Raw genomic sequence first — 17797 nt, 5'->3', positions numbered from 1 at the left:
GAAATTACTGGCATGGTTGGATATGGATCACATTGAGGGGAAGATGAATGTATTGAAAATAGGAGCCAAGTTTCTTCCTGTTGAAAGTATTTATAAATATAGAAAGGCAGAAGACTGAACAGAACCCCGAGTTGTTAAATCAGAATTAGAGGTATTGGTAGGAAATGATCATTTTTTAAATATACATGCACTGTTAGATCCACTTATGGGTGTATGTGTACATATGTGTGTAGACACATGCACATGCACATGTACATGCAGGTATACGTGTGTGTGTGGGGGGGGTGGGTGTGGGTGTGTATGTGTGTGTATGTGTGTGAATGTCCTCCTTACACAGATTTCCTAGCTCTTTATGCTAGGAAATTGAGATTGCTTAGGAGCAACTCCATCCCAGTAGCAATGAGGCCTGGCTTTTAGAGTTTGGTTTCTAGATACTATTTTCCACTTGAAGGAAGCATACCCCTTGGTAAATGCCTGATTCCAGGCCTGGACTTGGAAAAGCTGATGAGCCTCAAGGAATAATGGGGGGCATAGCAAAAGCACATAAAAGCCATCTTGAAGATGCTTCTATTGGCCAAATATGTAACAACTTGATCATAAAAATGAATAGTAACTTTGGAATATAACCTGCATTATAAAACGGAAAGCTATGAATCCATATTAATACAGAAATAAGTGGGGAGAAGGGAAATTTCTTCCTTACTAGTAAATGTATGAGGAATAATGGAAATGGAAAACCAGTATTTGGTAACCATCATAGTGATTGATTCAGGTGAGATTATTATTTTTTTTTTATTTTTTTTTTTTTCTCCCAGTAGAAACTTGGAACTCGTCTTTATTTTGGACCGTGGGCCATTTGCAGTATTAACACTTCTAAACTCAGTGGTGGGGGGAGGCTGGCTAAGCATGGTTCCCTAAGACACATTCGAATAAACATGAATACCGTGAGGCTCTCGGAGCCCATCCGTAGCGGACGTGGAAGTGAGAGGGCAGACAGCAAGCACCGTGCAGCTCCCGTGCCCCAGGACATTTTCACCGACCGTCTCAGTCCTTCCTGCCCCATGCAGCCGGCAGCTGGTCCTGTTCACCCCGGAATTAGAAGACACTGAGGCACAGGGAGGGGCGGGGCATTCCCAAGGTCACGTGGCCACTGTCCTGACCTCTGCCCGCGTGGCCTAGTGAGCATGCGCCTTCCCTTAGTGAGGAAGCTGGACCCTGTCAGAGCTTTGAAGGCGGGTTGGTGGCCCCAGGGCCAAAGCCGCGCCGCACGCGTGTTTCACCTAATTTTACATGACTTTTGTTCTTAATAAAGTATTTTGTTGGGGCGCGTGGGTGGCTCAGTGGGTTAAGTCTCTGCCTTCTGCTCAGGTCATGATCTCAGGGTCCTCTGCTCTGCGGGGAGCCTGCTTCCCCCCCCCCTCTCTGCCTACTTGTGATCTCTGTCAAGTAAATTAAGTAAAATCTTAAAAAATAAATACATAAATTATTAAAAAATACCTTGTTATTAATGTTTTTAATTGCCGTGTCGTTAATAAGTGATACTCATTCCCGGTGTACGGTCCGGCGACTTGGACACTTATTTCTAGGCTTTACTCAGGGCTCGTTTTGTCAATTTTACTTAACTTTTAAAAGAGCCAGCTTTTGGGTTCATTGGTTTTTCTCTACTGTTTGTGCATTTTTTTTTAATTTTAAAAAAAGTTTTATTTAAGGACTTTCTACAGGCTGCACGGGCCCAAACTCCCCACCCGAGGTCAAGTCGCTTGCTCCTCTGACCAAGCCCGTGGGGAGTCCCTCGTTGGTGCCTTTCTGTTTCCCTGATTTCACTCCTGGCTTCCACGCACTCGGGTTTAATTCGCTCTTGAATGTCCAGCTTCCTGAGGGGACACTTTAGACTGGGGCTGGCGCGCTCCTCTGGAGAAGGACCTTGCAGGCCGGATGGCTGGCTGTGTGGCTACCACTAGTCGGGGGACCCGCGCAGTCCCGTCCTGTTCCTGCAGCCACCGCTGGTGACCTCCGCGCCCCGGGGGGTGGAGCGCAGAGCGCTCAAGGCTGTGCACCGCGTGCCCCTGCTCCCCAGGCCCCCCAGCGCGTTCCGCCCTCACTCCATGTGGCCTCTGTGTTGGGCCCTGGGCCACAACAGGGAACAAGCTGGTGCACGTGGCGTTCTAGGGAAGGGGACACCAGGAACAAGGAAGGAAGCAAATGAAGAAAACCATCAGGGTCATTCGACGGGTTCGAGTTACACGTGGGGGCTGAGAAGGAAATAACCAAGGGGGATGGGAATGGTTGAGATGCTTTCGACGAACCGGGAGGGCTTCTTGGAGGAGGGGACATCAGATCAAAATTATAGCTCGATGAGCTTTTGGTAGGAGGACACGAAGGCCTTAGGCAGGGGGGAGAGGTTGCACTGGGGGGGTCTCAAATGTCCCACCCAAGGCACGTTCAACGTCTCTCCTGCAGCCTACGGGTAGCACAGGTGCGGGGGTCCCGGAGGGAAACCGCCTCCCTCTGCAGGAGTGCTGCTGGCGGCGCCCGGATCCGGGCTGGGTGTTGCCGAATGCTCCTGCTCACCGGTCGGTGGAACGGTCGGTGGAACGGGCTCCTTGTCCAGTCCCTGCCGAGCGCCCCGCAGGAATCGAGGACAGGACTCGCTCCAGGACAACGGCGTCAGCACCCTGCTGTGCCGTGCGCCGGCCCCGAGTGCCCGTGTTCCCAGGAACTGGACACCTCCCCTTTCCAGCCTGTGACGTGACTCTGAGCCAGGCTATCTTTAACCCGCGGCCGGGACGCTCTGCTCTGCTCCCCTCCCTGTAAACACGGCTCAGATGACAGTCCTGGAATCCAGTGAGCGTGGTGACCCCGGGGCATGCAGGGCCCAAGCTAGAGGCCCTGGACTCCCCGGGGGGGGGGGGGGGGACGTGCCCCTGTGAATCCACCCGCCCACCTCCCCCCTCAGCACGTGGGCTCCCAGGACCCAGCCGTGACCGACAGGGCGAGGGGCTCCGGAAGTCGGAGACAGGGACCCACCGAGCAGCTGGCTGAGTGGGTAGAACCCAAGCTCGGGGAGTGGGACCGGAAGCAGCTACCATGGGCAGGGGACCCCTCCGACCCCTCCCCCTGCCTCCCGTGTGGCCTGGCAGCCGCGGCACCTGTCCCTGCATTTCACGCAGCCCCGCCTTCACTCAGTCTGCAGAGGTTTGGGGACATGGGGTGGAGCAGTGCGCACGCTCGGCTCCCGGCCCACTGTGACTGGTTGGGGCTGAGGGGAGCAAGAGAGCTGCCCTGCATCTTGTGGGTCGCTGCCTGGTGACACCCCCCTGAACTCTGAGTGGCCTGTGTGAGCCTGGGGCTGAAGTCACAGTTCTCATGTCTAAGCTCCGGAAAAAAAAAAAACATGTGGCCGGGGGTAGGGGACAGTTTCCTCTGTGGCAGGTCTTGAAACACGCCATAGCCCGCGTCCCCAGCTTGCAAAATAGGGAGAAGAACACTGACTTCCCAGAGCTGCCCTGAGTGGCTCACGGATGGAGCCCAGCATCCAGCAAGGGCACAGTATATGCTCTGGCTGGTGCAGTGTCTCCTGAGGCCACTTGAGCACCCGCTGATTCAACGGCCGCTCCTTCAAGGCAACGATGCCTTCACGCCGCAGTGCCGTAGGTGCTCCCTGTCCCGAGCGGGCGAGGCCCCCATGAGGTCAGGAGACGGAGGGCGGGCCTTCCCCAGGCATGCAGGGGTCCTGCCGTCCACAGCCACACAGCAGGGCTTGCACTGGGCTGACGTGCAGAGACCCTGATTCCCCTCCCCAGGCCAGAACCGGCTTCAGGAAACCCCAGAGCTCCCCTGCGGCCTCCTGGGCACCCCCACTCCCCAAGCCGTCCCCGTCTCGGGAGGGCCACGCCACCTCTTCTGCGCCTGCCCAGCCACAAAGTAGGGGTTCTGTGTTATGTCAGCGGCTCTCCTGCTTTTCCCACCCGTGGGACAGGCCACTTCCCTGGGGAAATCAGACCGGCGGCCCCAGGACACCCCTCCAAAAGCCCCCGGTGAGAGACGGTGGTTTGGGGGGTCTGGGGTCTCCACGACCCCCCCCCCCCATGGGGCTCTGCACTCCGCAGCGGCCTCCCCCGGGCGCAGGACCGGAGCTTGGGCGCAGACACAAGGTCAACTGCCTCACTGCTTTATTCCGTGCTTTCAAGGGCCAGTGACCGTCTCCCCCCTCGACAGGTCAGATCCGGCCCTGAAAATAAATAACGTCCTAACTCACACTGCAAATCCAAACGAGGCCGAGCGTCCTCAGAGGGACGGGCTCCCCAGGGAGCCTGCAGTGACCGGGGCGGGGGGCATGTCGCTGTCCCCCCCCCCCCCAGGCTGCCGGATAGGATTCCCCTCTCCCGGGTGTGACCCTGCTCCGGGGCCGGGGCAGCTGCTTCTGTCCCCTTCCACTGTCCCCTACTCTGCAGCGGCCTGCCGGGGCGCGAGAGACCCTGAGTGATGGGAAACCAAGACTCTGTAGCTCCCAGCTCCTGGCCATCCGCCGTCTGCTGGCTCCACAGCGTCCTTGCAATCTGCTCGGGAATGCCTGGACTCAGGCTTTCAAGCAGCTAGAAAAAGAAAAAGAAAAAGAAAAAAGAGAGAGAGAGAAAAAATGGCCAGAGCCGCCGCGGTCGGGGTGTGCGGGGCTGCGGTGGCCGCCGAGTCTGGACGCAGAACCCGGGGAACCGCACCGAGCCGGCCACGCTCCTTCTCCCCGAGCAGAGCACACACGCCGGCCCGGAAACGCCTCTCTGGCTATGGACGCCACGTCGGGAAGCCCAAGCACAAGGCAACCGAGTGAAGCTTCAACAACGACGCCGACTCGCTCACGCTGGGGCCGCCACCGCGGACGTCCACCTGCCTCACCCCTGCGCAGGGCGAGGCTCACTCCCGACCGCCTCGCCACCTCCGGCGCCACGGAAATCCCCGTGTGGGACGAACTTCTTCAATCTGACCACACATTCTTTAAAAAAGAAAAAAAAAAAAACAAAAAACCACGGCAGCTAAACCCGGGGTCTCCGGTGCCCCACGTGTGACTTGCTCACTCGCGAACCAGAAGAGCAAAGCGTCGGAAGCCGCGCCCGGGGGCAGGGAGCGGGGTACGGGGGGCAGGGGTGCTGCTGGAAGAAGGGACAGTCGGTCTCGCTTCTCCAATCTCCAGCTTCCGACCTGAAAGGCCCCCAGTCCCGACGCCGCGTTTAGGGGCTGGGCTTCTCCGGCCACGTAGAGGCGGAGAAGCACGAGCCGATCTGCAGCTTCTTCCAGTTGCTGGAGGGAAAGAGGCAAAAGCTTCCATTCCTCTGCCTCCAGGCAAAGAGGCAAAACCCTGCGGGACCCAGGCAGACGGGGAGCGGGCAACAGCGGGCATCTCCTGGAGCGCGCGATCCTGAAGGCTGTGAGCGCCAACAAGCTGCTAGTTCCTCTGCCCTCTCCGCGGGGTGACGGGGCGCGCAGGCCAGACGGCCCTTCCGTGTCACGCCACCCAAGGGCCCACGAAGAGACGGGAGCGCGCGCGCGGCCCCGGCCGTCCCGGAAGCTCCTCTCTCCGGGCGCCGTCAGTGCAGCTCGATGAAGGCCTCCAGCTCCTCGGGGATGAAGCCCTTGTAGGGGATCTTGTTCTTGTCCAGCGCGCGGGCGGCAAGGCACTGCAGGGAGACGTAGTTGAAGGGCTGGACGGCGCTCCTGGCCAGGAGCTTCTCGTCCAGCAGCTCGTACGCGGTCTTCTTGAAGGCATTGGCCGCATCCATGTGGGCGCCGGCCTCGATGAGGGCGTTCATGACCCCGGGGCAGTTGTTCTGGGCCGCTATGTGCAGCGGCGTGTTGTTGTCAAAGTCCCGGCTGTCCGGGTCCGCCCCGCAGTCGAGCAGCACCTTGACCACCTGCAGGGAGGGGAACCGGCCCACGGGGTAGCGGCCCACGTTGGTGGTGTCCTTGTCCACGGCCATGTGCAGGGGCGTGAAGCCGTTCTTGCCGCGGGGGGCGCACTTGAGCAGCCGGTACACCGTCTGGTGCTTGAGGCGCTCCTGCTCGGCCGTGCACTCCACCTTCTCCAGCAGGTAGAGCAGGTGCAGGATGATGGCCAGGGCCTTGGTGAACTGCGCCGAGTCCCCTGGCTCCTTGGGCAGCTGCAGCGCCCGCTCCACCTCGCGCACGCCCTTAACCAGCACCCCCATGAGGTCTGCAAAGCCGATCTGGGTGCCCAGGCTGCCCTTGGCCGCCCGGTCCTGGAGCACGTAGGAGAAGAGCTCGGCGAAGGACAGGAAGCTGCTGGCGGTCATGGGGCTCAGGGGCTCCAGGTTGCTCTGCTGCATGTCCAGGGCGTACTACTCAGGTGAGATTATTAATAGATACTTAGATTGGTGAGTGAATGAGGAATGGATTATTGACATAATCTCAGAATATATATCTCCACAATTACCAATTTCAAAGGGCTTAATGGTGCTATAATGGCAGGGAATTTTGGCAGGTACCAAAATGACAAGATGATCCGGGCTAATGACACCATGGTCATCAGCACTGTGTGGCCCCTGACATGGTACTGACTGGTCCATCTTTTCTGTGGTGACTACCGAGAAAGCATGACCTAAGTCTGATAATGAAGAAACAACAGGACAGATCCAGACTGCTGGGATACAGGACTAGAAAGGAAAGACTTTGTTGAGACAATTGTCGAGATTGGAATGGGGTTGTGGATTTGACAAAGGTGTTCTGTCAAGGTTGATTTTCTGACTTGCTTATTTGGTTGGTGGTTTTGTAAGACAGTGTCTTTGTTTTAGGAGCATGACTAGTGGAGCCCTTTGGAAGTGTGGTGTATGACGCTTGCAGCTCTAACTAATATACTCAGGAAAAGAATAATGCTGATATGATAGTTGATCAGACAGATATGAAACAAATGCAGAGAAATGTTAACAGTTTGGGAATGTGTTCTTGCAACTTTCCTAAAGTTTGAGATTATTTCAAAATAAACCATTAAATAATTAGTTTCTCTGTACCCCACCTTATACATCAGTAGTCTTCTTTGCCGTAACCATTGCTTTTAGTTCAGTGTGTAACCTTTAACATCTTCCTTTCCTGTATATTTAAAACCCACATATATGTACATAGAAAGAATATATAATAAGAATACCATGTCTAAGATTATTTTTGGTATGCAAATTTTAAATAATATAACAACATTTATGAAGTCTGGTATTTATTATTAGGAATGTTAAAATAATACAAATGCTGAAATATTAATTATTAATTATTAATAGTTATTATAAAATGTTAAAACTAACTTCCCAAATGAAACTGTGCCTCTAGTTGCCATGTGGTAATGATATTTTAACTAATAAGCCTAAATTTTATAATTGTTGTTATCCTGTGAATGAGCCCCACTCTTACATAAGTGCATAGGAGATTTTATGGGTGATTTAATGTTTTGGACTTTTTTTAAATTACAAGTTAAAATTGAAAATATTTCTTAAAAATCTTTAAAAGACATCTAAATGAAGGAAATAAGAAAGCCATCATAAGGCAAACCACACATCAATGATTACTGAAGACAGATGCTCATATTGAGATATTAGTTAAGTTTACGATGGGAAATGTAGTAACTTTACAGCAGAGGGCCCTGGCAGACATAACTTTAACAGAGTGGTTAACATATCTTGTCATATGACATGGCAACATGATGAAATCCCTGATAGGATGCTCTGACAAGCACACATTTCTCAAGTGGTATATTGTCCCACACATACATCATCCCAATCATAAAAAAACATCAGGCAAACATAATGGGGGACATTCTACAAAGTAATTAGTAACTATTCATCAAAGTGTCAAGGTTGTGAAAGACCAGGAGGATTGAGGAGATGTCCCTTCAGTCAAGTGACATATCCTGCACAGACTGCTGGTGTCACGTCCTGCAGCTCCAGCGGGTCCTCCTTTATGAACCTGGGATCATAGTCTTTGATGGCTTCTGAGAATGGTGACATCCTGCAGGTTTTGCCCACTTCTTGGGAAATAAATAACAAATTCTGATTACAGAAATGCAAGGTAAGTTCTTTTGGGGGGTTTTGTCTTTGTGATTTAACTCGAGAGAGAGAGAGAGAAGAGAGAACACTCAGGTAAGAGAGTTTTATCTTCCAGGTTGGATTCCTGTTCATTGTGCTGGGACCTGAGTCTGTAGGAAAAATTCATTTGGCACAGAACCTTTATCCAGGTTCAAGGTCCACTCAAGATCTACTCTCTTCACACCTTTCAAAAGACAATGCAGTATTGTTAACTCTGATTACCATGTCAGACATTATGTCCCACAGCCTTATTTATCTTGTAACTGGCAGTTTATACCCTTTCAGCCCCTTTGCCCATTATACCCACTCCCCACACCCTGCCTCCAGCAACCCCTCATCTGTACTATGATTTTGGGGTTTTTGTTTTTGTTTAAAGATTACACATATAAGTGAGATCATACAACATTTTTCTGTCACTGTCTGACTTACCTCATTTGGCATAATGTCCTCAATGTGTAGCCAATATTGTAAATGGAAGATTTCCCTTTTCATGGCTGAATAATATTGGTGTGTGTGTGTTTGTTTATGAATGTATTTATATGTTTTGTTTGCCATCCATCTGTCCTAAGTGAGCACTCTTTAAGTTTTTTTCCCAAGGCAAAAGGGACTGAGGCAGGTTTGCTGGCTCTGCTGGTTCTGCAGTTCTTAACAAGGTCTGCCTGCTTATTAATAAGTAGGTAGAGGAGACTCATTCTGGGTCTCCTAGCATATAGTGTTGGGTTCTACAACTACCACCAAGGCATTTTTGTTCATGGATGGATGTCAGATTAGTTGTTTAAAAAGAGAGAGAAAAAGGAGGAACCAACGTCTTATACTACAGCATCATGTTGATGTCACTCTCTAGAACATTTTTGTTTTCCACTTTTGTTTTAAGTAATCTTTATGCCCAGTGTGGGGCTCAAACTCGATGACTGTGGTATCAAGAGTTGCCTGCCAAGCAGCCAAAACATGACAAGCACACCTCTCTATGTTTTATTTTTAATGTGATCTTGTCTTAAATATTCTTATATAAACCAAATTCTTAATTTCAAGGTATTTTGTAATCAACCCCCTGTGTAAGTTAGTACACCTCTGCATTACCAGTTTCTTTTTTGTTGAACATCATAGCATCTTAGCATTCCACTATATGGTCTTAATTTTATTTTACTTACACAAACTAAAAGGACATTTTGTTTCTAGTATTTGCTTTTATAAATTAAGTTTTACAGAATCCTCTTAGTTATAGCTGTTATAGCTTAGTTGCACTAAACGTAGAATTCTCTACTGTGCATTGGGATATTGGTGCTTGGACTGCGTAAACCACATTTTATACTTACCCTGATGCCTTTTAGGCTTTTCCCTAGGAGATCCTACAGGAATTTTGGAGGACAGGGTTACTGGAGGACCAATTTCCTTCTTCCTGTTTGCAGAATGATTCCTTAACAGCACCTCAGCAGTGGCTCTTCACCTTGGTCACCAGTGGTACACTGCGGCTTCTTTTATTGGATTATTTAAAAATTGAGATATAATTCACAAATCTTTAAATTAACTCCCTTAAGAGCAGAAAATTCAGTGGTTTTAAATATATTCACAAAGTTGTGCAACCAACACTAGTATCTAATCCGAGCAGGTTCTCTCACTCTCCAGCTTCTTTAAGCTCTCTCACATATAGCCATATTGATCCCTCTCTGACAGGCAGCACCAGCTGAGCAGGATACCCCTCAGAGGTGTTATCCTCCCCCCCATACCTTTCTGACAGGCCTGCAGGAACTGGGCGGCCCCCCTCTGAAGGTCTGAATTCCAGTTCTGCTGGGTTCTTCTCTCCCTATGTACGATAACATGCCCCAGGCACCTCCCCTGCTTCAGGTGTGGAATCCTCTCTTGAGGGCTAAGTTTGGATTCTTCAACTTCTTCCATCATGTTACCCTGGGGTGGTAGCTGCCATCTGCCATTATCCCTGTTACCCCGGTGTTCACTTTTGCTTTTAAAATACCTGGTTTGGGGGCACCTGGGTGGCTCAGTGGGTTAAAGCCTCTGCCTTCCACACAGGTCATGATCCCAGGGTCCTGGGATTGGGCTCTCTGCTTGGGTGGGGAGCCTGCTTCCCCCTCTCTGTCTGCCTGCCTCTCTGCCTACTTGGTCCCTGTCAAATAAGTAAATAAAATCTTTAAGATAAAATCAAAATACCTGCTTTAATCTATTCTGTTAAATTTCCTCTCTTGGGGTGCCTGGGTGGGTCAGTTGGTTAAGCCTCTGCCTTCAGCTTAGGTCATGATCTCAGGGTTCTGGGATCAAGGCCCGCAGCATGTTCTCTGCTTGGCAGGGAGCCTGCTTTCCGACCCCCACCCCCACCTGCTTGTGATCTCTCTCTGTCAAATAAATTAATAAAATCTTTTAAAAAATTTTCCCTCTCTTGTCATATTTGGTTTCTGTTCCCATCTGGACTTTGACGGATGTAAACATTCTTGTATGTACATCAGTGGAAATTAATTGCATTATTATAAAATAATGTGTAGTTGTGGAAGTGGAATTGCCAGATTAATATTCGCGCCTGGGTGGCTTAGTGGGTTAAAGCCTCTGCCTTCTGCTCAGGTCGTGATCTCAGGGTCCTGGGATTGAGCCCCGCATTGGGCTCTCTGCTCTGTGGGGAGCCTACTTCCTCCTCTCTCTCTGCCTGCCTCTCTGCCTACTTGTGATCTCTGTCTGTAAAATAAATAAATAAACAAATAAATAAGTAAATCTTTAAAATTCCTTCAGAATTTGATAAAAATGAACCTCCAGTGAGTTTACATGTATTAAACCCTCAGTAAAAGTGAGTAGGAATAAGTATTTTCTCAACTTGAATTTTCTCAAGTTGAATTATATCTCAACTCTTTTTTTTTAAAAATATGAGTCTTATACTTCAAAATGGAATTTTACTTATTCATAATTTCCCCAGATTGGAAGTTAAGGTCACTTGGCTGGGGAAGAAATAAGTGAAGTGTGGTGAATTCATACCATGGAGTAGGACCTGGGAAATAAAAGTCAAAACTCTATTGGTATATGAAGCAACACTGATGAATCTTAAATGTATTGTACTAAGTAAAAGATAACAGATTCATAAGATTATACATAGTAAGATTCCATGTATGTGACTTTCCAGAAAAGGCAAACTGTAGACATGAAGAAGAGATAGTAGCTGCCAAAGGAGAAGAGTGGTGAGAAAGTTTAATTTCAAAAGGGTAGCATGAAGGAATTTGGGGGGCTGTGATGAAACAGTTCTGTATTTTGACTGTGGTGGTGGTTACACAGACCTATGCATTTGTCAAAATTCATAAAACTACAGAATGAATTTTTCTGTACAGAACTTTTAAAAAATTAAATGTCAATGATATCTTTCATGTTTCTATTTAAGCATTTGCATTGTTTCAATTCTGATAATGGACTTTTATATACATTTGTCATTCATTTTCACTTTATATATTGTCATTCACTATATTAGAGCTTAGTTCTGTACCCTGTTTTAAAATTTTCTTTCTGTTGATTTAAAGATCTCTCTTTAAATTAATACATCTTTTCTTTCAAATAGTAAAAATAGAATTTCCTGGTTTATTTGTTTTTAGCTTTTAAAAAATAGAACTGAGTTGTTATTTTTCTAAGGTATCAGATACTTAATTTATGGTTTCTAATTTTGGTGACACAACGTGTCACCTCTGTTTTTATTAGTGTTTTATTTTAAATCTTGAATCCATGTGAATTGTACCATGTGTGATCTATGTACATAACTTTACACCAAATTGTTAGGAAGGGATTGCTGTTTGGAATGTTCCATTGTTTCCTCAGTACTTTGAAGTGCTACATTTATTATACTACATTCAAAACAAACACCTAATCATGGCTTTGTTTCCATGAAGTAGATGGCAAACTATCTTTAGTTGAGTAAAATTATGCATATTGATACTTATTAGGAATTCTTCTTTTTGAAATGGTTTCTGTTACTTTGGATTTTTACTTATTCCAGATGAAGTTGAGAATGATTTTTTGTGAAGTACACTTAAGGTATACAAAATCAAAGAGAAAAAGATGTATATAAAAGTTTATGAGATTCATAGTGGAATGTTTTCAAAGAATATTGATTCTCTGAAAGTGTAGATCTTCATTTATTCAATAACCTTAATGTCGCAGAGGAAAGAATATGTTTATGTAAATAAATATATATATTTTTGGACTGTTTTATGATTTATCTACAATTTTCGTTTCTTGCTTTCATGATTTTGGATGAACTAGCTTTCTTGACCTCACCCTCTCCTCCTGGCTTTTCATTTTCTGAGAGAATCGCTGATGGTGTCAGATACAATTTTTTTAAGCATTCTTTTATGGGGTTTTTAAAAAAGATTTTATTTATTTATTTGACAGAAATCACAAGTAGTCAAGAGAGGCAGACAGGGTGGGGGAAGCAGGCTCCCTGCCAAGCAGAGAGCCCGATGTGGGGCTGGATCTCAGGAACCTGAGACCATGACCTGAGCCTAAGGCAGAGAGGCTTTAACCCACTGAGCCACCCAGGCGCCTGTAAGCATTCTTCTACTGTATTGGTGGAATCTACTTTCTAGCATTGAAAAAGTGAACGTTATGTGCAGGTTTCCGTTCCCTGACAGCTCTAAATTGCACACTTGCAGAGAACTCAGCTATAATATGTAAGCCGTGGGGAGTCCCTGACGGGCTCTTACTGCTTGGAGAGCTATCTCAAAAGCCCCAAACTTTCTCGTGCTCGATAGAAGATTGCACTCTCAGCCAATCTCGCACCACGGGTAGCGGGGAAAGGTAGTTCAATTGGTAGCACTGATTGCCCGGACTGCCAGGTTCTGCGCGTGCCGGTTTCTGCGCATGCCTATTTCCGCCCTCTGCCTCTGTGCACTTCCTTCCACCGCTCGGTCCCCCACCCCTTCTATTCAGGTCTCACCTGGGAGGCGATTCCTGCGCCGCTGAGTGCCCGCGCTTTTTCGGGGCCAGTCCCTCCCAAAGAGGAAGCGACAGGTGAGCCCGGAACAGCTGGACAAAGGCCGAGGTGTGGCGCTGCGCTGCCCGGGGCGGGGGGGGGGGGGCGTCACGAGTCGGTAGGGGGCCTGTGCCCAGTAGTGTGGAGGAAACCTGCGGCCCGCCCATGGCAGGACGGGGACGTCTGCATTAAGACTAGGGGTCGGAGACCCCCGTGATCGGCCCCTGCGGGGAGCGTGTGGGGCTGTTCGTGGAGCCCCATTTTGGAGGCCGAAGGAGGAGGGCGTGTGCGCGTGCACGGTGGGTGTGCGGACCCCTTGGGTGGGGGACGGCGCTGCGGGGAGGACGTCTTCGCGTGCGCGGTGGGTGCTTACGTGCGGTGGTCGGGGAAGCGGGGCGAGCCCACCCGGGCTGTGAGGTTACCGCCATGGCTGTGCGGTTACCGCCCGGCCTAGGGGAGACCCGTTCCCTCCGCTCTCCCTTTATTCTTCCTGGAGGCTGAGCTGCCCACTAGCCGTGCCCATCACTGCATCCCGATGTGCGCTGTTAATCAGTCCTGACTTGCCCTGGCATTCACGAAGTGTCTTCAAGAATTCTCTGCTTTTGTCTTATTTAACGGAAAAAAAAATTAAAAAATTAAAAAAAAAATAATTCCCCTCTTGAAGGTTAGCGACTTGTTCAGAATCACCCTGTTATTGGCAAAGACTAAAAGTCGTGTCTCCTGACTCGTGAGAGAGAACTATTTGCTTTTACACGCAAGGAAAAGCAAATTATATTTACAGTTCCTTATGAAAAATGGCAACAAACATACAGAAATTGAAACCTAGACCTTTCCTTAAAGCACTGCTTTTTATAGCTTTCTGCGGAATCACTAACCAAGGGTTTAGTAACAGTAGGGAAATTGATAAACGGGTTAGTCGGAGTTTTTTTGAACAGTTTTGGTGAAGAGTTAATGTTATTTCACTGGGTGTATTGTTTGATCTGAACTAGTTTATTTAAACATTTTTGTGTGTGTGAGCATCAGGGGAGGCTTAAACTGTTAAATCCTCAGGGAGCAAATATTTACATTTACCCAATGAAAAACGTTATGTCCAGGAGCTACTACATGATGATATCAGAGTCATGTTATATAAGGGGTGTTTCAGCATCCGAAGGTCGGAGGTACTGACGTTCTTCCTGTCTGTTGGATGTGTGTAGTTTCTAGGGCAGGAGGATTCTGGAGCTGCTAGGCACGCCAGATCTTCCATGGCCCCTTCCCTCTTGTAACCCAGCACATCTTCAGAGTTGTCTGCTTTTATCCAAGACAGCAGAAAATCAACAAGTCCCAGGTAAGTTATTTGTTCATTCCCCACCTTTTTTTTTTTTTTTTACAGTGGACTTTGTGAGATTTGTAGGATTCCACATGTTAAGATGGAGAAAATTAGTAATTGATAAAAATCTAACTTTACAGAAAAATATAAAGTAACATCAGGAGCAAGGCCAGGTTGGCTTATAGATGCATACTGATCATTATATATCTTAGAGTTTCTAAGGTGATCCACAAATACATCTCTGCTGTTTCTGATAACCATGGAAAAAGGAAGAAACTGTATTTGGATACAGACAGACATTTTTTTTTTTTTAAACACAAGAAGTTCTTGAAAGGTATAATTTTTGGTCTTAACATAGGGCCACATAGTGGATAACCTTCCAGTGACATGTATATATAATATAATATAACATTATATTATATACAATATATATTAATATGTATAAATTATCTTATATATTATATATAACTATATATTATTAATATGTATAAATCATCTTATATATAATATATAACATAATTTATACATATTACATATATTAATATATGTATTATTACATATATTAATACATATATTATTAATATATACATTTATACATATTAACATATAATATATATAATATAATCTACACATATTAATATATATAAATTATATAATTTTTATATAATTTATATATATTAATTATAATTATTTTAAAATGAATTATATAAATATATAAATATAATAATATATAAATATTATATAAATATAAATTATATAAATCATATAAATATATAATTTTTAGATATTAATTTATATATTAATTATATTTATATAATTTTATATTATATTATATAATTATAGATTATAATTATATTATATATATTATATATAATTATATATTTATATAATAATTATATAAATATTTATATTTTATAAATATAATTATATATAATATAATTATATATATTATAATTAATATATATATTAATATGTATAAATTATCTTCATGAATCCTGCAGGGATTGCCTAAAGCCATTCCTCACTGAGAGTAAGAGGGTGCAAGAGATAGTTAAAGTAGTGCATTTATAATAGTCTTATTTGGTCCTGCTATAAAAGCTGGTATGTTCAGAGGAATGAATGGCCTGCATGCCTGTTAGAAAAACTCTCCATGAGGACTTTAGCCAGCTTGTGTATTTAAAGTTGCACAGCCAGTGGTTCAGAGCTAAATTCTCTGGTAAGTATGTCTGAGCTTCCCAGTCAAATTCTTCCCATAGAATTCTGTCCTGGTCTTTCCCCTCTGCTATTGGGATCTATCCAGGTAAAGGTGGCCAAAGATTTAATTGTAATTGCTTTCCTCGAAGAACTGCTGCATTACTCTACTGCAGCTCCTGGGGCAAGTCTTCTTGTATCAGTCTTCTAATGCCTCTTTCATGGAGTCTTCCTCATTGAGCCGTATGGTTTGGTTCCAATTTTTTATCCTTTGTATACTATCTTTATCATCATATCAATACGCAAACATTGAAAAGATAGGTAGAGAGTTGAATAGTACTGTTCATTGTTTTGAATACTTCTAGAAATGTATAAATTATCTTCATGAATATGCAATGGACATTTTCCCCCTCAATTGACCAGTAACTTGGGATCTATTCATATATAGTTTAGCCCTTTTATTGCTCTATTTTTCCCACTGTACAGTACACTATATTCTAAATACTATATTTTATTGATAAGCATTTAGGTAATTTCCACTTTTCATTAATATAAATGCTGCTGTGAATATACTTGTTCTCTCTGGATAGATGCAAGTGTGTCTCCAGACTCTGGAGCCTTGCTTCTCAAAGTTAGGTTCTTTGGCCAGAAATGGCAGTATCACCTTGAAACTCGTCAGAAATGCAGATGTTTATGTATGCTCCCAGACCTTCTGGAAGAAAAATTTGAGGGCGAGGCCCAGCAACCCATATATTTTTTAAAGATTTTCTTTATTTATTTGACAGACAGAGATCACAAGTAGGTAGAGATTCAGGCAGAGAGAGAAGGAAGCAGACTCCTCGCTGAGCAGAGAGCCCAATGGCGGGGCTCCATCCCAGGACCCTGGGATCATGACTTGAGCTGAAGGCAGAGGCTTTAACCCTTTGAGAAACCCAGGTGCCCCAGAAATCCCTATTTTTAACAAGGTGTGCATATGATGCTCATACACATCAAGTTTAAGAATTACTGCTCTATAGTACAATGATTAGTATTTTTGAGTTACAGGATATGAGCATTTCTAATTTTTCTAGGTAAACTTATTCATTAGAGGACTACTTTTCCTCTCTTCTCTCCAGATATAAAAAGTATTTTTACACTAAGGGGTGAAAACTTTAATTTCCATTTTTCTGGTTGTTGAGTTTTTTTTGACTTTCATAAATCTGGCTTTTTAAGTTCTTTCAGGCTATGGAGTTTTGTAAGAATTCTTACGTATTTTAGGTGGTAATTTTTTTTTTTTTTAAGATTTTTTTAATTTATTTGACAGAGATCACAAATGGGCAGAGAGGCAGCCAGGCAAAGAGAGAGGGGAAATCAGGCTCCCTGCTGAGCAGGGAGCCCGATGGTGGGGCTCAATCCCAGGACCCTGGGATCATGACCTGAGCCAAAGGCAGAGGCTTTAACACACTGAGCCACCCAGGCGCCCCTAGGTGGTAATCTTTCATGATAATTTTTATCAATTTTCTTCTCTCGATATGCTTTGTCTTTTAATATAGTAGTATTATTTCTGGAAATTTTACATTGTGATACAACCCTTTTGCCTCTTCTATTTTTTATTATTGTTTTCCTGACCCTGGGGGCCTGATGACATTTTTCTGTTTTCTGTCTTTTTTCTAATAAGACTTTTTAAAAATATTTAGTAACTTAATCTAGAATTTTTTTTAGTATAATGTGATACGGGATCTGATTTTATATTTGAGCATCTCTAAAAAATAAGCAGAACAATAAAAGGACTAACACAATGCACATGAGTGGGAATGCCTGCCATGTTTCTTCTCCATTATGCACGTTGCTGACTTTGGACTGGGTGGTTTTTTTCATGTTCACAAAGTATCCTTGGAGTCTTATTTTATTGAAAATTAGAATAATTTTTCCAAATGCTTTCTTAACATTTAATGGGAATGATGATATAATTTTTTTAGATCTATTATATTTCCATATTTCTTAAAAAACTAATCTTTATTTTTTAAAAGAAGCCCTACTTGGTCGAAGAGTGTTACTCTTTTGATGATAACTGTAATTCTGTTTGTCAGTATTTTTTTCCATAACCTTGTCTATAGTATTCTTAATCATTTAAAAAATATTTAATTTGATTTCACTCATATGTGTAATTTAAGAAACAAAAGAGATGAATATATGGGAGGGGGGGAAAAGGAGCGGGAAACAAGCCATAAGAGACTCTTAAGGACAGGATAGACAGGGCTGGTGGAGGGAGGTGGTGGGGAT

The 17797-nt window shown here is 45.3% G+C and overlaps 2 long non-coding RNA genes and 1 pseudogene across 3 annotated transcripts in view; 1 reads left to right on the top strand and 2 right to left on the bottom strand.

The window, feature by feature from the left end:
• Nucleotides 1-819: 819 nt before the first annotated feature.
• The window catches only part of LOC309859750, a 154362-nt gene continuing 137384 nt past the window's right edge, over nt 820-17797 (bottom strand). Inside the window, exon 2 of the long non-coding RNA XR_014308878.1 lies at nt 820-1392. This is a non-coding gene — a long non-coding RNA (uncharacterized lncRNA). The remainder of the gene's footprint in view (nt 1393-17797) is intronic.
• LOC309859728 (protein fem-1 homolog A pseudogene) lies at nt 4156-6346 on the bottom strand (annotated as a pseudogene). The gene has a single exon. The product of its transcript is annotated as a protein fem-1 homolog A pseudogene (transcript).
• LOC309859747 lies at nt 13134-14357 on the top strand. Its single transcript, XR_014308875.1, has 2 exons — nt 13134-13334; nt 14232-14357. It is a non-coding gene; the product is annotated as an uncharacterized lncRNA (long non-coding RNA).

This window comes from Mustela nivalis (genome assembly GCF_964662115.1).
Source record: "Mustela nivalis genome assembly, chromosome: 2".
NCBI classification, from domain to species: Eukaryota; Metazoa; Chordata; class Mammalia; order Carnivora; family Mustelidae; genus Mustela; species Mustela nivalis.
This window is presented reverse-complemented; position numbering and strand designations above follow the sequence as displayed.